Source organism: Oryctolagus cuniculus, chromosome X, assembly GCF_964237555.1.
Source record: "Oryctolagus cuniculus chromosome X, mOryCun1.1, whole genome shotgun sequence".
NCBI lineage: Eukaryota > Metazoa > Chordata > Mammalia > Lagomorpha > Leporidae > Oryctolagus > Oryctolagus cuniculus.
This window is the reverse complement of record NC_091453.1, coordinates 70958225-70985146: the sequence shown is the minus strand read 5'-3', so window position 1 is coordinate 70985146 and position 26922 is coordinate 70958225. Positions and strand designations below refer to the sequence as shown.

The following is a 26922-nucleotide window of genomic DNA, read 5'->3' as shown; positions in this document are numbered from 1 at the left end:
TCTCTCCCTCACTGTCTAACTCTATCTGTCAAATAAAAAAAAAAAAAGAAAAATATAATAAGCCTTTTCTTTTTACAGTCTGGGCTTGAGTATTTATTCATTGGGGATTTTCTTGATTATTACAGAATTTTAATTGTTTTCCAGGATTTTATAAGGTTATTTTAGCAATTTTAAAATTTCTTTTGACAACTCTGTGAGGGACCAAAGATAAAAGCTTCATATTCCTCAACTTTGCTGACATGACTGAATTTATATTTATTTTAAGCAGAAGACAATGCCTCCAAAGATTAAACAGCAATATTTTGTTACAGTATATTATTATAACAATCTAAATAGACAGAGAGACATCTTCCACCAACTTGTTCACTTCCCAAATGCCGGAAATGGCTGTGGCAGGATGAGCCCAAAGCCAGTAGTCAGTAACTCAATCTGAGCCTCCCTCATGGGTGGCAGTTACTCAACTACCTGAGCCATTACCTACTGACTCCCAGGGTGCACAGTAGCAGGAATCTGGAATTAGTAGTAGATCTGGGACTTAAACCCAAATAAACATGGGATATGAACCTCCCAAGTGATGTATTAACCACTATGCCAAATGCCCACCTCCATTTCCAGAATCTTAGATGGGTCTTACCCACTTGCTTCCATCACTGCTCTCCCCAAAGGTAATCATTCTACTGACTTCTAATATCATACATGACTTTTGACTCCTTTTTAACCTTGTAGTTATGGAATTATAAAGTATATATATTTTGAATCAGATTTTTTTTGTTCAACAGTGTGAGATACATCTAATTGTCATACAGAGCTGTAATTTGTACTTCTGATTCAATATTACATTATGTTAAATATAATTATTTTATTTATTGCTAACATAATGATGATAATTTGGAACTATTATGAATAAAATATCTTGACTATTACTGTACAAACCTTATGATGATCATATACATTCACTCTATTGGATATATACCTGTTGGTGGAAATACTGGTTTAAGTATATGCTTAGCATTAGTTAATCCTGCCAGAAAGTTTTCCAAAGAGTTGAATTAACTAACACTTCTATAAGACTTACATGAGTCTTCATGAAAAACTGATACTGTCAGTCTTTTTAATTTTAGCTATTCTGATGGATATTTTGTGGTTAACAATCTGTCCTGATTACTGACACTGCCTTTATAAAATACTAAGAACATGTCCATGTTACCTGTCTATGTAAATTTCATTCATTCTTCAAGGCCTGCTTCAAGGGATATCTCATTCTTGGACTTTTCCTTAATTCCTCAGTCAAATTTACTCATTTCTTCACATTCACACATTTTCTGTACTTTTTATGGTACTTATCACAAGTCCTACATCTTTTTTAAATATTTATCTATTTATTTGAAAGGCAAAGTTAGAGAGAGAGAGAGAGAGAGAGATTGATTCCATTTGCTGATCCACTTCTCAAATGGCCACTATATCCCAGGCTGAGCCAAGCCGATGCCAGTAGCCAGGAGTTTCATCTGGGTTTCCCACGTGGGTTATGGGGACCCACGTAGTTGGGGGCCATCTTCCACTGCTTTTCCCAGGCCATTAGTGGGGAGCTGGATAAGAAGTGAATCAGCTGGGATTGAATTGGTGCCCATATGGGATGCCAGCATTATAGGCAACAGCTTTACTTGATATGCCACAACACTGGACACACTAAGTCTTACATGTTACATTTGCTGGCTCATTCCTCCAAATGCTTGTAACAGCCATGGGTGGTTCAGGCTGAAGCTGGAAGCCAGGAACTCTATCCAGGTCCTCCACATGTGTGATAGGGAACCAAATGTGGAGTCATCATTTGATGTCTCTCAGGATACATTAGCAGGAAGCTCAATCAGAGTTGGAGGAGGCAGGACTTGAACTATCACTTCTGTATGGATTGTAGACTTTCCAAGCAGTGGCTTAACCCACTATACCACAATACCTGCCATATATACTTAGGTTTTTAAGTTTTGGGTGATCATAATTAATATTTATAAATTTCTGAGACTCATAATTATACTATTCTGAAGTGATAATTCATTTCGCAAAGTTTTAGAACTGTAAATGGACTGAGTACTTATTGCATGTCAATCATCATTCTATAATCTATAGGAGCACAAAGATGGACATGTCAGGGTGCCTTCGCATAAAAATATGTTGATGATATGGAATGTGATTAATATTTTCTCAACAATCCCCCGATATGGGAGATTATTCTGAATAACCAGGTGAACCCTGTGTAGTTATAGTCTTTATAAGTGAGAGTAAAGAGAAAGTTAAAGGATTAACACTAGAGAGAAGATGTAAGGATGGAAGCAGAAGACAAAGGGGAGAGATAATGCTATCTTCAGATGGAGGTAGGGACTATAAGCCAAGAAACCCAGGTGGACGCTAGAAACAGGAAAAATCAAGGAAGTATATATATTCTTTTTGATCCTCTGGAAAGGACAAAGCTCTGCTTATATGTTTTTAGCCCAACAGGAATTCTGACATCTACAATAATAAGACTATAAATTTGTACTGCTTTAGAACATTAAGTTTAATGGTGATATTTTAACAATTGGAAATCTATAAAATGGTTTTCTGGAAGTTTATTACAAAACAATAGTTACTGATGATGGTGTTATGGCACAATGGGTGAAATTACTGCTTGCAACACCAGCATCCAATAGTGGAATGCTGATTCATGTCCAGCTACTCTGTTTCCAGTTCAGCTTCCTGCCAATGCTTCTGGGAAGACAGTGGACAATGGCCAAAGTTCCTAGGCCCTGCAAACCACGTGGAAATCCCAGATGGAGTTCCTGGTTCCTAGCATCAATGCGGTTCAGCCCTGGCTGTTGTGGCCATTTGGGACATAAACCAGTGGGAAGAAGGTCTCTCTTTCTTTCTGTTTCTGTCTGTCTCTCTCCCTCCCTCTCATTTTTCTGATGCTATGCCTTTCAAGTACATAAATAAATCTTCTTAAAAAGAGAAGTAATAACTGTTTAATAGTAATAATACAAGGCATTAAGATATGTCCAATCAGATATAAAAAGTAAAAATAATATGTAAAGATATGATGGCTAAGAACGTGCTAAAATTGACTATAAAAGACAAGAATCTTCACATGCATAAAGTCCATAATATCCCAGTCAAGATTAACAGTTTAAAAATGTCATGTACTAAAACTACAGAATACCAAAATCAAAGATCTTAAAAACAGGAAGGAAAAAAGATAGCAAATGCACAAAGACAAATAGTCTAAGAGCAGAGTTCTTAACAGATGGAAGACAGTTTGTTTCAAATTGCTGAGAGAAAAATAAATAAAAGTCTCTGAACCCAGATTTGTGTACCCAATAAAATTATTTTTAAGAATAAGAGTGAATTAGAATATTTCAAATAACCAAGATAAGTTAATATTAATAAAACAAAAGAACAAAATTCAAAAAGTAAATGATTTCACAAGGAACAGCAGAGATACAAAAATAAAAAGCAAAGAAGAAATCAGAATACATGAGGCTGGTATTATAAAGCAGCAGACTGGGCCACTGCCTAGGATTCTGTCATCCCACATAAACACTGCTTTAAGTCTTGGCTGCTCCACTTCTGATTCAGGGTGCCTCCCAATTTGCCTGGGAAAGCAACAGAAGATGGTCCAAGTCCTTCTGCCACTGCCACCCATGTGGGAAACCTGGATGGAGATCCAGGCTCTTGAGTTTGGTCTGGACCAGTCTTGGCAATTGCAGCCAGCCATTTGGAAAGTAGACCAGTGATGGAAGATAAATCTTCCTCTCTCTCTATTTCTCTCTGTCTCCCTCGTCACTCTGCCTTTCAAATTAATAAAATAAAAGCTAAAAAAAGAAATGAGTAAACATTAAGATAAACCAAGTTTTTTGTCTGTAAAATATAACAATAAATATTATGTGATAATGCATGGCATGTATGCTAAAAATATAGCAATTAAATTTTGAACAGCACTAGCATGCAAATTGGTAGGAGTCAAAGAAATTAAAATATCTCAAAGCACTTGTGCCTTTGGGGAGTATGCTAATGTATTAAATCCATATATTATTAAGTAAGTATGCATGATAATATTACAACAGTAAGTATTAGAAGTATATAAATATAATGTTTAATTTTGCTACCAGTAGAGGGGAAATTCTATGGAAAAAATCTAACTTTTAAATATAAAAAAGAAAAAGATACACATAAAAAAGTAGAAATAAACAAAAGTAAAATCTAAAATGTAGAAATAACTCTAAATATATCCAGAATAAAACTAAGTATAAATTAACTAGCCTTATTTAAAAAACATACAGATCATCAGACTTTCAAAAAATCTAGCTAAAAGATTACATGAAACATAAAAACATTTAAAAGTTGAAAATATGGAACTGTGCAAAGATGCACTAGGAAATACTAGCTAATATAAATGAAAGATACTTATATTAGTATTGGACACAATAGGTTTTAAAGAATTCAAGAGGCCGACATTGTGACACAATGGGTTATGCTGCTACCTGTGACACCGGTATCCAATTTAGGTGATGATTCATTGATTATAGCTGCTCCACTTCCAATCCAGCTCCTTGCTGATGTGCCTGGGAAAGCAGTAGAGATGGCCCAAGTCCTTGGGTCTATCACCCATATGGGAGACTGGGAAGAAGTCCCTGGCTCCTGGCTTCAGCCTGGCCTAGCTCTGGCTGTAGTGCCCACTTGGGAAGTGAACCAGCAGATGAAAGATCTCTCTCTGTGTATCTCTTTTTTCTCTTCTCTTCTCTCTCTCTCCCTCCCTCCCTCCCTCTCTCTCTCTATAACTGTGCCTTTAAAAAAAGAAATTCAAAAATTCATGTTAAATAAAAATTATCTAATAGAGTAGAAATTCCTGTACAATAACAAAATCCAGTAGGAGAGTGTCCCTATTATATATCAAAATGATTGTTTACGTCTAATAATTCAGATTATAGGATTAGATCACATGGACTCTCAGAAACAGATTTGGATTTTATGATTGTACTAGCACTGAGAGCAGTAGGAATACATTATTAGATAAGTGATACTTGAATAACCAGTTAACCAGTTACCCATACTGGGGGGAAAACTGACCTCTAGCTTGCACAATTTGCAAAATTAAATTTCTAATGAATGTGAAAAACAAACATTTAGAAGTATTAAAGAAAATGCAGAAAAAATATCTTTAAGTTCCTAGATTTGGGAAGGATTCTGAAATGAGATGACATAAAAGAAGACACTGATCAATTTGACTGAAATCAGAATTAAGAACTTCTTTTTAATAAAGGATACCTTATAAAGATGAAGCAAAAATTTCCAGAAAATGTCTGTGATGCATATGATAGTAAAGGATTCATTGTATGTTTGCTTATAAAATTCCTCTAAAGAGAATGGCAAATAGTTTAATAGAAACGTAGGTAAGATATTTCACAGATGAGGAAATGCAAATGGAAAATAAACAGATGAAAATAATCCAACTTTTTTCCTACTCCAAAAAGTGCGATTGGTAGCTTATAAAAAGTCATTCTACTAGATTTAACAAAAAAAGTCTCTTCATACACCTTTTGGGAAGGGTCCAACAAAGCAAGATTTCAAGGACAAACGCATGATAAACACAAATTGATTATCAAAGAATAAAGCTTCTTATACTTTGCTCACACTTTTGTAAAAAGTCCTTTAGTAAACTGTGTAAAAAACATTTCTACAATGTGTATTAGAAACAGGTAAGTGAAGATCTGTAGCAGTGTTGTTGAAGATATTCCAAAGCCAAAATAACAATGTCTATCAACTGTAGGCTGGAAAGTCAAATCGTGCTATAGTCACCTGATGGACTATTATGCAAAATTGAAATGAGTGAACTGTACTTACTTTTTGTAACATAATGACTCATATAATACTGACACGGGAGGGATTGATAGGCACACTAGAGAAGATCTTCACTTGCCTCAGTCACAGCAACCTACAAGAACAAGAAAGCAGGGAGGGAAAGCTTCAGTAACGAAGCAAGGAAAACTGCAAACAGAACAGAGGCTCTGAAAATCAGTAAACAGAAAGGAACAAAGCAAGTCATTCCTACAGCTGCAGCTCCGGCCCTATCACCTTAGCTGGAGGGGATGTCATCTTGCCAAGAAAAGGTAAGTGGGGTATGTCACAAATCCTGACATTGCTGCAGAACAGCAGCCTTAACCTCAGGAGAAATTCACTATCCCCATTGACTTCACATCCAGTCTAGAAAGCTGACTGGGGTATGTGCGGTTCCTTTGCTTAAAAAGAGAGAGAGAGAGAGAGAAATACCCACCACCTATGTTTCCACCTTCTGCCTCCAATCTGCCACGTCTGAGCTGCTGTGTTAGAGCCATTGCTGAACTCTCTTCTGAATTAGGGAACTGAAAGCAGCCCCATTGCCACGAGAAGCCCCCAGGTAGCTTTCCAGGGAAAAAGTAGGCCCTTTGCATGTTATAGCTATAGATTTCTGAACAGAAGCTCAGGGGTCATGTTCACACACTATGCATGATCTGGGAAAGTTCCCCTCAGCTTCTTGGGATTTGGCAACACCAAAGCCCATAAAACATCCCATATGATTAGATCAAAGGATGCTCCCTTCTGTATATCCTAGTACGTGGTGCTTGATGCACAGAACAGAAGTCCCAGCATCACTCTTGCAAGTCCTATGGGAACTGGGTTCAGTTTTTCTCTGCCCTGCAGCTCTGGGATTGCTGGTATTGGTGCTAAAACCCCTGTAGTAACTCAGTCTCATGTGTGGTATCTGGAGGATCTTATCTTCATTCCTTTGCTTTTGGCTGGCAACTGTCAGTCTACAATCTCCAGAGTAACTGGCAGTCATCCAGTGGGACTTGGGAAAATAACCCACTACATCCTGCAGCTTTTGGACTGTGACTGTTAGTACTAAGTTCCTCAGAGTCACCAGAATCTACCCTGTGGAACTTGGTGAAGAATTTTCCTGTATTCCACCACTACAAACCAACACCTGTCAGTGCACAACCCTCATTATAACCTGTATTGACACTGTAGGACTGGGGCAAGGTCAACTTCTAATCCCACAGTTCTAGGACTAGGACCTTTAGTACTATACGACTGAGCATCAGTCACAACAACCTAGCTGGATCTGGGAACATGTGCATTAAAATCGCATAGACCCAGAGCCATAGCTGTTGGTGCTTCAAGCCCCATCATCACTCAGGCTTGCCTGGTGGCACAGGGGACATCCTCCTTTGTATCCCACAGCACCACTAATATGGCTATGGCCATCACAAACTCAAGTGTGATTGATATCCAAATCTCCAGTGACTGGAGATGCGCACCACAGAAAGCCCACATGAACTTCAAAGTCATGAACTCCATGAACTGTGGCATTGACAAATACTGATCACATTGATTATAGCTGAAGAAATCACTCAGAGGTTACACATCTGGGCTCCCCAGAACAAAAGCCAAAGCAACAACCCAAGTTATGTCTCACATTTTATCTAAACAAGTCTTTTCTAATGAAACCTACTCCAAAAAGAAGGAATTATTATACCATATGTAGAGATATCAATGTGTCTGGAAATGTGGATATTGAGACTCATGAAGAAGCAAGGAATCTTTTTTTTTTTTTTTTTGACAGGCAGAGTGGACAGTGAGAGAGAGACAGAGAGAAAAGTCTTCCTTTGTCGTTGCTTCACCCTCCAATGGCCACTGCGGCCGGCGGCCGGCGCACGGCGCTGATCCGAAGGCAGGAGCCAGGTACTTATCCTGGTCTCCCATAGGGTGCAGGGCCCAAGCACTTGGGCCATCCTCCACTGCACTCCTGGGCCACAGCAGAGAGCTGGCCTGGAAGAGGGGCAACTGGGACAGAATCCAGCGCCCCGACCGGGACTAGAACCTGGTGTGCCAGCGCGCTGCAAGGCGGAGGATTAGCCTAGTGAGCCGCGACGCCAGCAAGGAATCTTGACACTTCCAAAAGAACACATTAATTATTCAGAAATACATTTTAAGGAAATATATGAAATCCCTGAAAAGAATTCAAAGACATGATCCTAAAAAACTCAATATGATGCAAGAGAATAAAGAAAGATCAGGCCGGCGCCGCAGCTCACTAGGCTAATCCTTTGCCTGTGGTGCCAGCACTCCGGGTTCTAGTCCCAGTTGGGGCACCAGTTCTGTCCCGGTTGCTCCTCTTCCAGTACAGCTCTCTGTTGTGGCCCGGAAAGTAGTGGAGGATAGCCCAAGTACTTGGGCCCTGCACCCACATGGGAGACCAGGGGGAAGCACCTGGCTCCTGGCTTCGGATCGGCACAGCGCGCCGGCTGTGGTGGCCATTTGGGGGATGAACCAATGGAAGGAAGACCTTTCTGTCTCTCTTTCTCTAACTCTGCCTGTCAAAAAAAAAAAAAAGATCAGTTAAATAAAAGAGGAAAAATATATGATATGAATGAAAAATTCAAGAAAGATACAAAAATAATTTAAAAAATAAGACATTTTGGAGAACGAATACTTCAATCAATGAAATAAAATATATAATTAAAGAGTTTCAACAACAGAATAGACCAGGGGAAAGAAATAATTTCCGATCTTTAAGATAAGACTTTTGAAATAACCAAGTCAGACAAAAAAGGAAGGGAAGAAGTAAAAAGAATGAAGAAAGCCTGAAAGACATATAAAATGTCATTAAATGAACAAATATTTGTATTATAGGGATAACTGAAGAAGACAACTAGAAAAAAAAGACATTTTGAACTTATGAAATGAAGGAATAGCTGAACACTTTGAAGCCTTGAAAGAGACATGGGTATTTACACACAGGAAGCTCAAAGGACTCCAATCAAACTAAATTAAAAAAAAAAAGATATTCTTCAAGGCATAATATACTCAAATTTTCAAAAGTTAAGGACAAAAAGAGATTCCTAAAGACAGTGAGACAAAAAGACATGTTACATATAAAAGAAAACCCATTAGACGAACAGCAGACTTCTCTGCAGAAATCCTAAGGCCAGAAAAGCGTGGGATAATATATTCAAGGGCTTTAAAGGAAAAAGACTTCCAACCAAGAATAGTATATCCAGCTTAGCTATCCTTTTGAAGTGAAGTTGAAAATAAAGTATTTCCCAGAGAAACAAAAACTGAGAGAATTCAGACCACCAAATAACCCTTACAAAGAAATCCTGAAGGGAGTCCCACATTAGATCATGAAAATGCATGACAACACAAAATTCACTAACAGAGCAAACACAATCAATTATCCATTGACAAAATGACAAAAGTTAGTTCTTACTTGTCAATATTAACCTTGAATGTAAATTCATTAATTTGACTTAATGAATAAAAAAGTGTGACTCAACATTATGCTGCCTAAAAGACACTCACTTCACAGGTAGAGATACACAGAATAAAAGTAGAGTATTGAAACTAGATGCACCATGCAAATGGCAACTTAAAAAAGCTAGAGTAGCTATCCTCATATGAGGTAAACTTTAAATGAAAAACCATAAAAAGAGACAAAGAAGCTTACTATATATTGATTAAAGGATCAATTCACCACATTGATGTAGCAATTATACACACACACACACACAAATATGCACCCAATACAAGGCTATACACATATATAAAACAAATATTATTACATACCTTCACATAGACTCAAATGCAATAGTAATGGGGGATTTCAACACCATACTGCCATCAATGGAAAAATCATCCAAGCAAAAACTCAAGAAAACCTTAACAGGCTAGAATCATACTATTAAGCAAATGAATCCAAAAGTCACTTTCAGAACATTTCATCCAGCGCCTACATAATGTACATTCCCCTCATCAGCACATGGAATATATCCTAGGATATACCATATATTATGCCCAAATCAAGTCTCAGTAAGTTAAAAAAACAGAAATCACAACATGTATATTCTCAACCATAAAAGAATAAAACTAAAAATCAGCAACAATGATAGAAAATTTACAAATACATGAAAACTGAACAACATGTTCCTGAAAAACCAATGGATCACTGAAGAAATAACAAAGGAAATGGAAAAATTTCTGAAACAAATGAAAAGGAAAACCAGTGTCTAATGAAAACAATGAATCAAAACCAGTAGGATAGAGCAAAAGCACTATTAAGAATGAAGTTTATATGAGTGCTTACATTTAATATTAGAAATATTTCAAGTAAACAATCCAATTTTGCATCTCAAGAACTTAGTAAAACAGGAGCAAAAAAACCTTCAAATTAACAGGAAACAAGAAATATTAAGAATCAGGGCAAAAATAAATGAAATTGAAAGTTAAAAAATACCAAAGACTAACAAAATAAAAATCTTTTTGAAAAGATGTACAAAATAAACAAAGCTTTAGGCAGCCTAAACAAAGAAAAAGGAGTAAAAACTCAAATAAATAAAATTAGAGGGATTGGCACTGTGGCATAGTGGGCTAAGCCTCTACCTACAGGTGCTGGCATCCCACATAGGTGGCGGTTCATGTCCTGGCTGCTCCTCTTCCAATTGGCTCTCTGCTAAGACCTGGGAAAGCAGTGGAAGATGGCCCAAGTGCTTGTGCTCCTGGGAGACCAGGAAGAAGCTCCTGACTCTTGGCTTCGGATTCGCTCTTTTCTATCTCTCCCTCTCTGTCTGTAACTCTATTCTCAAATAAATAAATAAAAATCTTTTTAAAAATTAGATGAGAAGGGAGACATTAAAATTGAATTACAGAAATGCACAGGGTCAAAAGAAACTATTGTAAACAACTATATGCTAACAAATAACAAATTGGAAAACCTCAAAGAAATGAGCGAATTCTTGACTATATATAGCCTACCATAAATAATTCAAAAACACACAGAAAATCTAAAAAAAAAAAAAATCCACCTAATTACAAGTAATGAGTTTGAAGCTGTAATTGAAGCTATACTTGAAAGTATCCCATTAAAAAGTCCAAGACTTGGATTCTACAAACCTGAATTCTACAAACATTTAAGAATGAACTAATTACAATACTCTTCAAACTACTGCAAAATATTGAAAAGAGAGGAACTCCGGAAAACTCTCATACCCAAAACAAACAGACACAACATGAAAAGAAAACTACAGATCAACGTCCTTGAACGTAGGTTTAAAAATTCTCAACAGAGAATTGGCAATCCAAATCCAACGCTACGTCACAAAGATCATACATCATAAGCAAGTGAGATTTTTTTCCCTGGGATGTAAATGTGGTTGAACATTCGCAAATCAATGAATGTCACAAATCACATGAACATAACGAAGAACAATAGTGTGATCATCTCAGTAGATGCAGAGAGAGCATTTGATAAGATTCAGCATAACTTCATGTTATTAATCCCTCAACAAGTAGGTATAGAAGGAATATACCTCAATATGATAAATGCTATCCATGACAAAGCAACAAATAATGTTGTACTGAATGCAGAAAAGCTGAAAGAATTTCTCCTCGGATCTGGAACAAGACATGGGTGTCTACTTTCACCAATCTTATTCAATGTAGAATAAAAAGTATTAGCAAGAGCAATTAGGAAAGAGATAGAAGTAAAGGGCATCAGAATTGACAAAGATGAGCTAAAAATATCTATGTTTGTAAATGGCATGTTTTCGTATATGGAAAAGCCTAAACGCATCATCAAAACCTGTTAGAAGTGATAAACGAATTCAGTGAAGTTTCAGGATACAAAATCAACATACAAAAACAGCATTTTTTATGCACTACTAATAATGTTAAGAAGAATCAACAAAGAAATCCCATTCACAATAGCTACACTAAACAAATATTTAGGGATAAATTAAGCCAAATAAATGAACCATCTCTATAATGAAAATTATGAAACATTGATGAAAGTAATCATTAAGGGCATAAAAATGGAAAGATATTCCTTCTTCATAAGTTGGAAGAATTAATATGGTTAAAATGTCCATACTACCTAAAGGAATATACAGATTCAATGAAATTGCTGTCAAAATCTGAATGACATTTTTAAATAATTAGAAAAAATCCTAAAATTCATATGGAACCACAAAAGACCCAGGAAAATTAACATGAGTCTGAGCAAAATAATAATAATAATAAACTGAAGGCATCACAATACCTCATTTCAAAGTATACTACAAAGAGTATGGTATTGGCATAAAAGCCAGCACATAGATAAATAGATCAGAAGAGACAGTTCAGAAATGAACCCACTTACATACAGCCAAATGATTTTGACAAAGGTGCCAAGAACAGATATTTGAGAAAGGATAGTCTTTTCAACAAATGGTGCTGACAAAACTTGATATACATACGTAGAAAAATGAAATTAGATCCTTACCTCTCACCACATACAAACTCATCTTACGATGGGTTAAAGGCTTAAATGTATGACCTGAAACTATGACATTGCTAGAAGAAAACAGGGGAAACACTTCAAGACATTGATGAAGTCAATGACTTCCTAGATAAGACACAAAAGTGCAGACAACAAAAACAAAACTAGAAAAATGGTATTATGTGAAACTCAGAAGCTTCAGAAAAGCAAATGAAACAACCAATACAGTGAAGGGGCAGCTAAACATAATAGGAGAAAATATATGCCAGCTACTTATCTGACAAAGGATCAATATCCAGATAATGCCAGCAACTCAAAAAATGTGACAGCAATAAAACAATCAACCCAGTTAAGAAATGGGCAAGGATTCAGAATTGACAGTTCTTTTTTATTTCATTATTTATGTGAAAGTCAGAGTCAGAGAGAGAGAATGAATACCTCTGTCTCCATCTCTTCCCACCAGTATCTCTCCATCTCTCTGTAACTCTACCTTTCAAATAAATAAATCTTTAAAAAAAGAATGATGCACTACTACAGTTTTAATAATCTGTGGTTTTTTTTTTAATTCACTAAAAATGATTTCATTTGTTTATTGTTTATAGCCCTGCTGCTTGTCACGGGGCAGCAGGTCCGATAGAGCTCCTCAGGGCCAGCCTGTGGAGCTCAGGGGCCAAGCGGAATGATGAGTGTTGGCGGCAAAGGAACCACACCAGAGCCAGGAGATCAGTCAACGCCCAGGGTGCAGCCTGGTTCTTAACTTTATTGGGAGGGGAAGAGCTTTTATAGACACAGAAAGGGGGCTGTCCAGGGCACAAGGGAACCGAGCCAACCAGCTGAAAGGTAAGGCAGCACACGAGCCGGGCACGACCTCAAGGGCCTATCACAGCCGAGGACACATACTGTTCATGAATACGGAAGTCTCCTGTCAGGCTAGGTACCTCCCCCGGAGGCCATCTTGGATTGTTGGAAATGCTGAGTCACTGGGATGCGGAAGTGCGGCAAACTCAAGCAAAGGCTTAGCGGCCTTTTCGATTGAAGCCCCCCCCCCCCACATAGCCCTTCCACTGAACTATGTTTTTTTTTTTTAATTGTTGAACTTTTATTTAATGGAGCATTAAGCCTATGACTATAATCTAAATTAAAAACATGTTATCTCAAAAAATAAGAAAGAACTAATGAAAGAAAGGAAGGAAAGAAAGGGAGGGAAGAAGGAAGGGAAGTATCATTATATTTTAAAATTGTGTCTATGAACTACTTTGAATATGTTCTCTTTGCATTAATATTACATTAACATGAAAATTGATTAGAATTGTACTATAGTAAATATTATGAATTTGCTGTGACCCTGAGAATCTAATGTATTAAAAAAGTCCTTTAAAATGAAATAAAATTTAAAAAGAACATATTCAATGTGTATTTATGTTAGCAACCATAAATCAAACAACTGTAAACACATCATTCTAATTAATAGCTAGAACTTATGAATATTATACCCATCTAATATCATTCTCCTGTTATTTGCAATGGCAATCACTATCCTGCCTTTGTGCTTATCAGTTCAGTGTTTTCTTTTTTAGTTTTTTCATGTGTAAATCAATTTCTCCAAAGCATTACTTGATTTTTTTAAGTTTTAAGCTTAGTAAAAATTATATCATACTTCAAGAAGCTTCTGAGTTTTTTCTTGTTAAACTCAGTGCTATATTTCTTTTTCAACTTTTGATTTCAGAGTAGTTTTAAATTTACTATACAAAAATTGTGAACTAATGCAGACTTTCCATATACTCCACATCCAGCCTCCCCTCTTGTTAACATCTTACATATTTGTCACAATCTAGAAATGACACTTCATTTCCCCTATTATTAACATGTCATATTAGTGTATTTGTCACTATAAATGAACCACACCCAATTTCCTCTATTTTTATGTATCCAATCTTACTGTGTCCCTCCTACCCATCCCACTTCTTGAGTAGTCAATATTCTATGTTCACATTGAAGAAAATTGTAAAAGGCTTTTATGTCTAGCTATAGACTTGGCCCTGAAGATGATACCATCAGCATGAAAAAACTCATATCCCACAAGGAGTATGAAGTTAATCATACTAAAGAGAGTAGAATCATTGCGGCAAAGAAAGAAATCAGGTACATTTTTTGGTTTGGCCAATATGGGTCCTAAGATTTTCTGAAAAGTCCTTCCCACACCACGCCTGCCAGCATCTACAGCTCCAGATCCAAATTTCCTTATCATTTCTGTTGTAGCCTAGGTAATGTGCTAGAACTTTTTTTATCAGAAGGAAAGCATACATTCTTCCACTTTGTTGGATACTCCAAAGAAAGCTGATAGATGTTAGACTTTCTGGTTATTACTATACAGCCCATTTTGTTTTGCTTTTGGCAATATTAACTCATGTTAAAATGAGAAATGAAACCTGCCTGCCCCCATTCCCATTATTTTACCGTTTCTTTCCTCACAGAAGGGTAATTCCTATTTTATATTAACTATGCCCTGATATCCCTGTGGTGGTCAAATAAGGAGGTCTCTTTTGTACTGTAAGATCATGTTTTATAGGACATGTAAAGGATAACCCAAGACCCTCCCAGACTAAACGTTTTTCTCAGAGTTCTTTTGGGCATCTATGATCTAAAGAGGGAAGTATGCTGGTGTTAAGGTGAACAGGAAGAGAAAAAAGGAAATGACTCCAGCCAATGTAACCACAGCAGAAAACTTTTGCACTCCATTTTATTTGCATTTTTTCAAAAAATATTTATTTATCTATTTGAAATGCAGAGTTACATAGAGAGAAGTGGAGAGAGAGTGAGAGAGAACAAGAGAGAGAGAGAGAATCTTCCATCGCTGGTTCAACTTCCCACATGGTTGCAACAGCCAGGGCTGGGCCAAGCTGAAGCCAGGAGCCAGAAACTTCTTCCAGGTCTCCCATGTGCTGCAAGAGCCCAAACACTTGGTCCATCTTCCATTGCTGTTGCAGGCACATTAACGGGGGCTGAATCAGAAGTGGAGCAACCAGGACTTGAAGTGGAACTCATATAGAATATCAGTGTCCCAAGTGGTGGCTTAACCCATTGTGCAACAACATTGCCCCCTTGTCCTCTTTTTGGTGGATATTCTTTGTAATATTACCCCCAGAACATCAGCAGCCTCCAGATATCTTACCCCCACTCACCACTGGACTTTCCCATACCATGCTCTAGGGTTTCTCCTCACATAATCACATAGGCTCCCTTCAAAAATTGCCTTTTCTAGATCTGTTTTCCATAGGTTCCTTGACTTCCCTAGATTAATAGTAGTCTTTGGGGGCTGAGAACTGCATGATTTGTTTCATATATGAAAGAATATAAGGATGCATCATAGATAAAGTGGGCAGTGGAATAAAATTTATTAACAAAGCAAAAGAATATACTCCAGAGGAGTTGCAGGCATGCTCTAGAGTGAACTGCCACCCATGAAGTTCAGGATCATTTTTTTATGTGATGTGGAGACATATAGGGGTGGTGTGTGCAGTTTTCCAGGAATTTGGTGGATGGAGGCTACCAGGAATTTGGTGACTGCCAATTTCCTAGCCTTTTTTGGAAGTCTCAGAAGTGTCACAACATCAGGTACATATGGGAGTTAGAATGTCAAACATGGTAATATTATTAAGATATTATAACGGGCCAAAGGTCATCACAGGGACTTAGTTACCATCAATATTGGATATTTTTATTCAGCACTGGTTCTATGTGGCAGCTTTGCTACAATAACAATGGGTGTTGACAATGGGATTCATTTTAGAGAAAGGACTGGAGAAAAGTGTGGTGATGTATTTCTTCTGACTCTTTCTCTGAACCCCATCTTCTTACCTATAATACTAGTAGCTTCTAGGTTAATTAGACAGGAGAGTCAAGTTAATGCATTATCAACCACATAATACAATGCCTTGTATTAAATATATATCTACAGAGAGTCTTAATTAGCAGATTAATCTCACAGGCCAATACAGAGCTCTTTTAGATAAGATCAGAAAGACTGTTTTCCAGGACAATTGGAAATAACAGGAGATGGATGTATTAGCCCTATAATGGTTATTTATTCCCACATTAAGTGGCTAATGTACATTGACATTGGTGGTAGGGTGAGAGAGTTTTGTTAACAAAATGAGGGATCCAGGCTGATGAAGTCTCTCTCACCATATAGATGCACCATTTGGAACATGTGACCTTCAAGGTCACCATGGAACAAAGTAGCAGGATAGAGTGGGCACACTCATTTTTATCTGCTTCAGCCTACAAGTGAAAGACTGCAATTCAATTCGGAGTCATATGGTTAGAACTAGGCACATGGCTCAATCTAATCACAAAGCAAGTTGAGAAATAGCGGGAAACACACTGAGTTTTTAGTGAGCACTATTATCTGACACGTATCTCATTAACCGCAGGGCTTTTGTTTTGATGAATGGCAGTTAGAAGTTTGGAACTAGGGCTAACTTATTGGAGACAGTAAAGGAGATTTTAAGAGGTTCCCTACACAGTATTCAACATCACCCTTAAACACACTTATACACAGAAAGTCTTATTTTGAAAATCTGTCAAATTAATACTGGCCAGATCACTACATGTTTTGATACGGACTTGGTCCATTTCTGGCAGTAGGGAAGCAGGCAAAGTCGCGTGCAATAGTAAAAGAAACAGAGGGCTGGTCATTTTGAACAGTGGCCCTGAACAGCAAATCATGGCTTTGTGGTTCATCTCATTGAGTCTTACTAGAGTAATAATTGGGGTTTCAACAGAAATGCAAAGAGAAAGGAATGAATTCCCTCTTGCCATGGAGGAAAATAAAAGTGAACTGAATTACTTTATTCCAAAGTCAAGAAAAAATATATATCTGCATTTTTAACAGGGTCTCAGAGAAAGATTAAGGTTTAAAGCACATTTATAAGTTACAAATGGTCACATCTGAAGCAGCAGGAAGGTAAAGACTGTTAATTGTAAAGACTGAGGAAATCATGGCACTCTTCATGTCTCATGAGCGAATCTCTGTGAGTACAAGATAACTCTTGTTCAGTGTGACTTAAATCACACTACATTCAAAGCAATCTGTGCTGTTTATACAGGTTCCAGTCAGCGTGCTTCACTTAAGATTCTCATTCATGAAGAGACATTAATACTTTGCAGCCAGAAAATCCACAGTTTCTAGATATTAAAGTAACTTCCAAAGTTAGGGACCTTAAACGGTTAAAAATACACCTTAATTTATGACATTTAACAGTTTGAGTTTTTACATTCCTCGGTGAGAACTGTATACTCCTCCCATTGGCCTGGGCCTGTCTTCTTTAGTATGATAAAGGTGCTAACAGGACATGCAGCAATATCATTAGTTATGTGCAATTTGCCTAGTTTCAAAAGTGACTAAAGCTGTTTAAAATGAAAGGGACACCATTGGGGCCAGCGCTGTGGTGCAGCAGGTTAACGCCCTGGCCTGAAGCGCCGGCATCCCATATGGGCACCGATTCAAGTCCCGGCTGCTCCTCTTCAGATCCAGCTCTCTGCTATGGCCTGGGAAAGCAGTAGAAGATGGCCCAAATCCTTGGGCCCCTTCACCCGTGTCGGAGATCTGGAGGAAGCCCCTGGCTTCTGGCTTCGGGTGGGCGCAGCTCTGGCATTTGCGGCCATCTGGGGAGTGAACCAGCGGATGGAAGACCTCTCTCTGTCTCTACCTCTCTCTGTAACTCTTTCCAATAAATAAAATAAATCTTAATAAAATAAAATAAAATGAATACCACAAAAGAGAACACTACAAAAGCACTAGGTGAAGGACCACAGGTTGTTAGCATACACACAGTGAGGTCTGTCTGCCTGACCTGCAAAAAGACATCACTGGGCTGTTGGCCTGGGCCTTGGAGCCACAGTGGATCCAAGTTCAAAATACTGCAACGTTAAAAGCTATTAACAGGTGGCTAAAGTCAATCAAGCACTTAGAATACAGAAAATTACCAAGTCTAGGAATGTGATCAAAGCAGCAAAATATGCCTGAACAGAGAGGGAGCTGAACTGACTTAAGTATGAGAAATTGGAATCTTTAGCTTTGTATGAAACATCTTATATTAAGATGCCTAGAGACAAGAAGAAATATCTCCTTGTTAGAATTTCTGCAGATTGAGGGCTTTGTGCTGCTGTTCATTCCTTGGTTGCTAAACATTGATTGCAGCAATGGAAAAGATACACTTATTGTATATGGTGACAAAATCAGGGGTATAATTTATAGGACTCATTCTGACTAGTTTCTGATGGCATTCAAATAAGTAGAAAAAAAGTCTCCTACTTCTGGACATATATCAGTGTTCCTGAATTATTAAATTCTAGATATGAGGTAGGGTAGACTATCTTTAATCAGTTCAGGTGTGTCATATCTGATACAATGAAAGAAAAGCCCATTATTTCCCTTAATAGCATTTCAAGTGCTATTACCAAGAATACAGTGTAGCAAGTGTCAAGTACTACTCTCTGAAGGAGTCCATCACTAGTGAGCAGAGTGCTACGGACAACACCAAGCAACACCATGTCTGAGATGATTGACAAATTGAATTTAATATTCAACTGTACCACCAAGCTGTCATCACATAAGAGGTGACTGAAAATATCTTGGGGGCTAGAGCTTTGGATTGATGAATATGAAGGTCCACCTTTAGAGGAGAGGGAAAGAAGGAAAATTTGGGCCGGCGCCGCGGCTCACTAGGCTAATCCTCCGCCTTGCGGCGCCGGCACACCGGGTTCTAGTCCCGGTCAGGGCGCCGGATTCTGTCCCGGTTGCCCCTCTTCCAGGCCAGCTCTCTGCTGTGGCCAGGGAGTGCAGTGGAGGATGGCCCAGGTGCTTGGGCCCTGCACCCCATGGGAGACCAGGAAAAGCACCTGGCTCCTGGCTCCTGCCATCGGATCAGCGCGGTGCGCTGGCCGCAGCGCGCCGGCCACGGCGGCCATTGGAGGGTGAACCAACGGCAAAGGAAGACCTTTCTCTCTGTCTCTCTCTCTCACTGTCTACTCTGCCTGTCAAAAAAAAAAAAAAAAAAAAAAAAAAAAAAGGAAAATTCACCCAGCTGATTTTGTTTTTAGCTTACTGCTACCTTTGTCAGGAAAACATACACACACACACACACACACACACACATTTAGTCCATTGTTGGAATTACTAAAGACAGCGAGATATTTGGAAATTGTTTTACAATAAACAGTTTACAGTAAGAAAAAAAGAGGAAAGGTTAGTATGTGTATTTCGCAGGAGTTGGGTGGATGACTTACTTAGGAAGATAACAAGGAAGAAAAATAACTTCAGAAAATCTAGGCGAAGGGCTAAGTTTTATAGCACAAAACATTTTTCTTAGCTTTGTGGAAGCCAAAGCAGAAGGCAAAATATGATGACTTCTGCAACTCTTTTTCTGATAAAAAGAAGTAAACCAGATGTCATTGGCATTTTTAAAAATCCCCAGCATCATCGCTCTTTTTTAATTGTAAGAGTACTCTGCGGGCCCAGCACTATGGTGTAGTGGGTAAAGCCACTGCCTACAGTGCTGACATCCCATATGGGTGCAGGTTCAAGTCCCGGCTGCTCCACTTCCGATCCAGCTCTCTGCTATGGCCTGGGAAAGCAATAGAAGGTGGCCCAAGTCTAGACCCGAAAGAAGCTCCTGGCTCCTACTTTTGGATTGGCGCAGCTCTGGCCATCGCAGCCATTTGGCAAGTGAACCAGTGGATGGAAGACCTCTCTCTGTCTCTGTGTGTGTGTGTGTGTGTGTGTGTCTCCCTCTCTCTCTATGTGTACGTAACTCTGACTTTCTAATAAACAAATAAATAAATATTTTTTTAAAAAAAGAGTACTCTTTTTTTTTGACATTTAACATGCAAACATCACTTTTATTGACAGCTTCACAAGACACAGACAGACAACAGCAGTGTGTTCAGACAGGTTAATATTCCTCACCCTCGTCCTCTCCCTCGGCACTGTCTGCTCCAACCTTCTTGTAATCATTCTCCAGGGCAGCCATGTCCTCATGAGTTTCAGAAAACTCTCCCTCCTCCATGCCCTCCCCCATGTACCAGTGAACAAAGGCATGCTTGTGGTCCAGGCGAGCCCAGGCCTCAGCCACGGCTGTGCTGTTGCGCAGCATGCACACAGCTCGCTGCACCTTGGCCAGGTCTCCACCGGGCACCACCGTGGGAGGCTGGTAGTTAATGCCAACCTTGAAGCCAGTGGGGCACCAATCCACAAACTGGATGCTGTGCTTGGTCTTGATGGTGGCAATGGCAGCATTGACATCTTTGGGAACCACATCACCACGGTACAGCAGGCAGCAAGCCATGTATTTACCGTTGCAAGGGTCACATTTCACCATCTGGTTAGCCGTGTCAAAGCAGGCATTGGTGATCTCTGCTACGGAAGGCTGTTCGTGGTAGGCTTCCTTAGCAGAGATGACGGGGGCGTATGTGGCCAGAGGGAAGTGGATGTGGGGGTAGGGCACCAGGTTGTTCGGGAATTCTGTCAGATCAACATTCAGGGCTCTATCAAACTGCAGGGAAGCCATGATGGAGGACACAATCTGGCTAATAAGGCAGTTCAGGTTAGTGTAGGTTGGGCGCTTGATAGCGAGGTTTCTATGACAGATGTCATAGATGGCCTCATTGTCTACCAAGAAGATTCAATCAGAGAACTCTAGGGTGGTATGGGTGGTGAGGATGGAGTTGTAAGACTCCACCACAGCTGTGGAAACCCGAGGGGCTGGGTAGATAAGGTAGATAAGGGGTAAGACCCCTTGCCTCTTATTCTTTATGTTTTGAGTGAGTCTACCAGTCTCTACTCTGTCTTCACGAGTGGGCCTAAATGCCATGTTGATGACTCAATTTTTTCTGTCCCTGTTCTACAACGCTTGGTTCAGGTACAGTTAAATTAAGAAGTCAAACCAATGAGATTCAATATTGAAACTTACAGCTAGACAAATAGGAGCCTAGAGTTCATGGAGGCACAATGGCAACTTGTAATTGTGTAATGTCAAAATAATGGGAGTAGGGCAGAGAAATTAATGTCATGCATATAGCTTTCAGAAATGTTATTTATCTAAAGGTAGAATTTAAATTATATAGAGGTATAAATCCTGAGCATGATCTTTAAAACACTGATCATAAAAATGAAGTATGTATACTCAATGGAAGTAAACAGGCTATTCTGTTCAGTGTGGCAAGGAGATACTAGCATTCTATGTCCATGGGGCCAGCGCCAGGAGGCAGCGAGTTAACGTCCTGGCCTGAAGCGCTGGCATCCCATATGGGCGCCGGTTCGAGACCCGGCTGCTCCATTTCCCATCCAGCTCTCTGATATGGCCTGGGAAACAAGAGGAGGATGGCCCAGGTCCTTGGGCCTCCCCACCCAAGTGAGAGACCCGAAGGAAGCTCCTGGCTCCTGGCTTCGGATCGGTGCAGCTCCGGGTGTTGCGGCCATCTGGGAGTGAATCAACAGATAGAAGACCTCTCTCTCTTTCTCCCTCTCTCTCTCTCTGTCTCTGTCTCTCTCTCTGCCTCTCCTCCATCTGTGTAACTCTGTCTTTCAAATAAATAAATAAATCTTTAAAAAAAGAATTCTATGTCCATTTATTTTTATCTATAAATAAGAAATAACTTTTTACTTATTTTAATACAACAGTTAACAATATAATATGGCACAAGTAATTGTAATCCAATGAAGGTAAAGTCTCAAATATTTTTCACTTTTATGGATGTACAATCAAAAATTTTGGCGACATCTAATTTGCAGGGGCTCCTAGAAGAGCACTTTTTGAAGTGTGTTCCTCACTACACTCCCACTCCTTTTTCCTTTACAAACAAGCTTTGAGGATACAAAATGGCACCTGTATGTGAGGACATTTTCAAAAACTGATCAACCTATTATATCCAGGAAGTGTTGCTTCTAAGTGTTTGTCTAGGACATTGATGTTCATATTAAGATGTTTGGGTTTGGATAAGAGGCTTGCTATAAAATTTTGAACCCATATCTTCCTACTCCCATTTTTTCTTCCAAATGCACTAGAAGAGTGTGGAGAGTTGAATTAGAACATCCACTAAGACTCATCACTCTGCCTTTGCCACATTCTATAGGGGTTGACCCTTGCTTTATTCCTCCCATGTCTGGGATGAAAGTTGTGCAGAAAGTGATTGAATGCCAGATCTTTATGTGTCCTTAGAGATTGACTAGTCACATCTGACATGCCTGAAATGGGGAACCTGAGGCCTAGGAGAGACAAGTAGCATGTACTGAACTCATTTATACTATCATTGATAATATTTTTATTTAAAAATTTTCCCTAAACACCAAAATCACTGCTTCAACTTTTTAAAATAAGTATTTACATGCCTATCCTGAGCTTAGCATTGCTTCAGATAGAGAGGTTATTGGGGTGTGGAGTGGCCAGGAACTCCAAAGCCTTGTCCTCATGGAGTTTGAATTTCCAATAAGTAAGATAACAAAATGATACATTTTGGTTTCAGTTTTGTTTTTGCTTCGAAAGTTAGCTAATCACCAGCCAGTATTACCTAAGCTATACGTGAAAGTCCCAATTTTATCTTTTCATTTACACTGGAAAACATAATTTTGAATATTTGAATTTCCTCAAGGTAAAAATTCCAATACTTTTATCAAGAAGAAGCATAAAATCAAGTAAATTACAAACACTACAATTGCACCATTTTATGAAGACAAAAAGCTTACAGCTCACAGGACTATCACAAAATATACTAAACTATCAGAAAAAATATGGCAAATAAATATTATGCAGAACTATACCTTCACTGACCACTCCCACAAGTTTTCAATTGAACAGTTAATTCTTATAACTGAATATTTTCTTGGCAAGTAGAAAAATTAGAGACAGGAATGATTCAATCACATAACAGTTTCCTGTCTCCTTTTATGTAGCACCTTCTCAAATTTTTTATAGACTGTTAAATATTTGACAACATAGGAAACTAAACATTTACTTGCTCCATGCCATTTCCCAGTGTATATGAAAAAAATGATCATAAAAATCTGAAATTATAATACTGAAAAGGATCTTTAAATGTGTTCTGTTTTATTAGAAAACCAATAGAAAAAGCTCTGATTTGGCACAAGCCACCTGACAGCCCTATTACTGAGACTTTGTATTTACTTCAAATATTTTCATCAGCCTACATTGTGCTTGCATCCCTAGATTCACCAGCCAAGACGGTTTTCTCCACCAACAGTCCCTGAATTACTGGGAAACTGGTGGCAGGAGAAGAGATGTGCAGTGCAATAGTAATGGGAAAAAGGATGCTTGGGAGTATTAAGTGTGTCTCTCCTCCCTGGAACATACTTACACTGGGGATTACACCACCCAAAGCTGCCTTTGCTTCTCTTCAGTTTAAGATCCAAAGAGAAGATCTCTTTCCCTCCAAAGATCTCACTAATTAACGCCTTAAATGCACTTTAGGGAGCCATCTCTTTAAGTTATCTTTTGTCCTTGCCAGATGTATTCTTGCAAATGTTAGTCACCTAAAGGAGAAACACATCTGGTTTTTCAAACCCATCAGAGTGAGCTTCTCTGGCTACGTTTTTATGATGTAGAGGGCATATATAAACTAGAGGGGCTAGGCCCTAACCCCAAGCCTGGCTTCATTCAGACTTTTCCATGGACTCTAAAGTCATCCCTTTCCATTTCCATTTACCTCTCCCCCCAAACAGTATCTATTGTCTGTCATGTCCTTAGTTAAACCATGCAATCCTAAGTATGATTATTCAGCTCTGATTTTTTGCATGCTTTCATAATAAATTGTCCTACAAACACTTGAATAGGATAAGCAGGCAAACCCTGTGTATGTTCACCTGGGGCTTGAAGCCAACTTCCAGAGTATAGACTTGTTCTGTGAACTGTGATATATTACCTGGAAATAGAAGCAAAGTGGCATATAAGCTGGAATCCATCAGTGTCTCAGATATTGTATGTAGTTAAAAGTTTTACATTACATTAGCTCATGAACCATACCTGTAATAGCCAACATTCTGTTCAGGAGAAAAAGGACAAAGTGGATTTTCAATATGAAAATCAAATACCAGGAAGCACTTTTTTTCTGCCTTAGAGGAATTAGGCCATCTAAATTCTTTGCCATTGTCTACTGAGTGGTCTTGTGAAAAGGTTTTCCCTTCTCTGGAATTCAGTTCTGCTATCTATAACATGAGGGGATGGAATAAATGATCTTTGAGTTCCTATAGCTCTAGAAGTCTCTAATCACCAAATCAAAGTTGTGGCTCTGTCATGTTATTGATCTTAGCAAATTATTGCAACCACAGCATAATTGTAAATGATTTGACTTACATTATTCCTGCTGCTCCTCAAAATAAGATTTAAAAGCCAAATTAAGCTATTCAGGGTTTTTTATATTCAGTCTAAGAAATATGATCAACAACATTCATCAGAATTTTGCTTCTGATAGAATCTAGTTCAAACTTCTTAACCCTCTAAAGTTACTTTCCAATATTTTTCTTGCTTTTGGCTAAATGTTCTACTCACCCTTCATTAAACTAAAATATCTCTGTCTTTTCCAACATCTACTAACATCATCTCTCCTATCCTGGGTCAATCTATATCCTTATCATCAAATATACCCTAATAAGTATGACATCAGGAGAATGTCTAAGTAAGGAAAATCCTCTCTTCCATAAAAGCAAGAATAACTCTTACAAACCTTGTCAACAAAACAAACGTTTTAGAGCTCTGAATTTGAAAAAAAAAAGCTTGCAAATAAGCCTGTTGGCATTTATTAAAGAAAAGCATTTGTATCTCAGCACATTGAGTTTTGTTGCATTATGTCCAACTCCATATATCTCACTCTGTGGTAGTTGAGAAAAAATCAGCAGCCAGCAATCACAGTAAAAACTAGTATCCTAGATTCCACCAGAGAGTCAGGATAATATGGAAGCTCTTTCAAAACCCTGTTCTCAGGGCTGATGCTGTGGCGCAGGTTAATCCTCCACCTTCTGTGCCAACATCCCAAATGGGCCCTGGTTCTAGTACCAGCTGCTCCTCTTCCAACCGAGCTCTCTGCTATGGCCTGAGAAAGCAGTAGAAGATGCCTCAGGCAATTGGGCTCTTGCACCTGTGTGGGAGACTCATAAGAAGCTCTGTGGGGAGCAATCAGGACTAGACTAAGTTACTCGAATTAGGACTTATTCTATGCATCTGCTCTCCTCTGTGGGGAGCAGCTCGGACTAGACTAAGTTACTGGAATTAAGACTTATTCTATGCATCTGCTCTCCTACAATATGGCGCTGGGAGAGGAGGAAACAGCTTCTACCCAGCTGCCTCCAGTTCAGCTAATAAACTGTAGGACTTGCTCCTGATTGGAGGAAAGCGGCGTGCTCGGCGTGTGGGCAGCCGAGTTGGGATTGGTGGAGAGGACTATAAAGGAGGAGAGAGACGGCATGCACCAGCAACATCTATGGGGAACATCTAGCTGAGGGAACACCTGTGCAGCCCCCGAGAAGAGCCGGCCGGCGGTGTGCCGCTCCCCTGCGGAAGTGGGGAATGCGGCCAGGGGGAACTGCCCTTCCACGGAGGTGGAAGGGATAGTAGCCAACCCGGGAAGAACCAGCAGCAAACCCGGGGAGGGCCGAGCAGACGAAAGAACAGCGCAGGGTCCTGTGTCGTTCCCCCACGAAGACGGGGAGCGACAAAGCTCCTGTCTTCCGGCTTCTGATCTGCACAGCTCCAGCCCTTGTGGCCATTTGGGGAGTGAACCAGCAGATGGATGATCTCTCTCTCTCTGTCTCTCCCTCTCTCTCTCTGTAACTCTACCTCTCAAATAAACAAAATCCTTTAAAAAAATAATGTACAAAATGCATGCTTCTCCCCAAAAGCTACCTTTAAAAAAACTCTATTATTATGGAATTGCCATCATTTGGCCTGTGTGGAAGCTCACTGGAAAGTCCCACTCACAAGCTTTGTCTTTATATAACCTGGGTCAGAAATTGCTCAGTGCAGTTTGTCTTTTCGAGGCACATTGGCTGAAAGTAATCAGTGGCAATTGTTTAACACCAAAGCTTCTGGAGACCGAGATTACAGTTGGGGGAAATAGGAAGCTGACCAGAAAGTTTGAAAAAAGGGGGCTGGGGAATAAAGATATCCAAGTGGACTTTGGAAAGCTTGGACATATTCCTGGAAATTTAGAAGTCCATGTGCATTTTTGCAGCTTGCTCATGCCCAAGGATATATGTATGCCCAAGAAAGTTCTTCAACTTTAACCTCTGACAGATCTTCAGGCTATGCAAATGAAGAAGGTAAAGGCTAAGGTAGATGTATGAACTCCTTGAATGTTGAAGGCCAGCTCCAACATTTTTAAAAGCTCAGTTAATTTGAACTACAATAATTTCAAAGATGTCTACACTGGGATATATCATGATAAACTTGCAAAAACCAAAGACAAGGAGGAAATCTTGTAAGCAGTAAGGCAGAAGTGATTCATTATATGCAATGACTCTTCAATAAGGCTACTAGCTGATATCTCTTCATAAACCAAGAAGGACAAACAGTTGAAAAATTATGTACTGTGCA

The 26922-nt window shown here is 39.0% G+C and overlaps 2 pseudogenes; one reads left to right on the top strand and one right to left on the bottom strand.

Moving 5' to 3' along the window:
* Positions 1 to 11072: 11072 nt before the first annotated feature.
* On the top strand, positions 11073 to 18979 carry LOC127484815 (ATP synthase subunit gamma, mitochondrial-like; annotated as a pseudogene).
* Positions 18980 to 20274: 1295 nt separating this feature from the next.
* On the bottom strand, positions 20275 to 21192 carry LOC100340791 (tubulin alpha-1C chain-like; annotated as a pseudogene).
* Positions 21193 to 26922: the final 5730 nt, after the last annotated feature.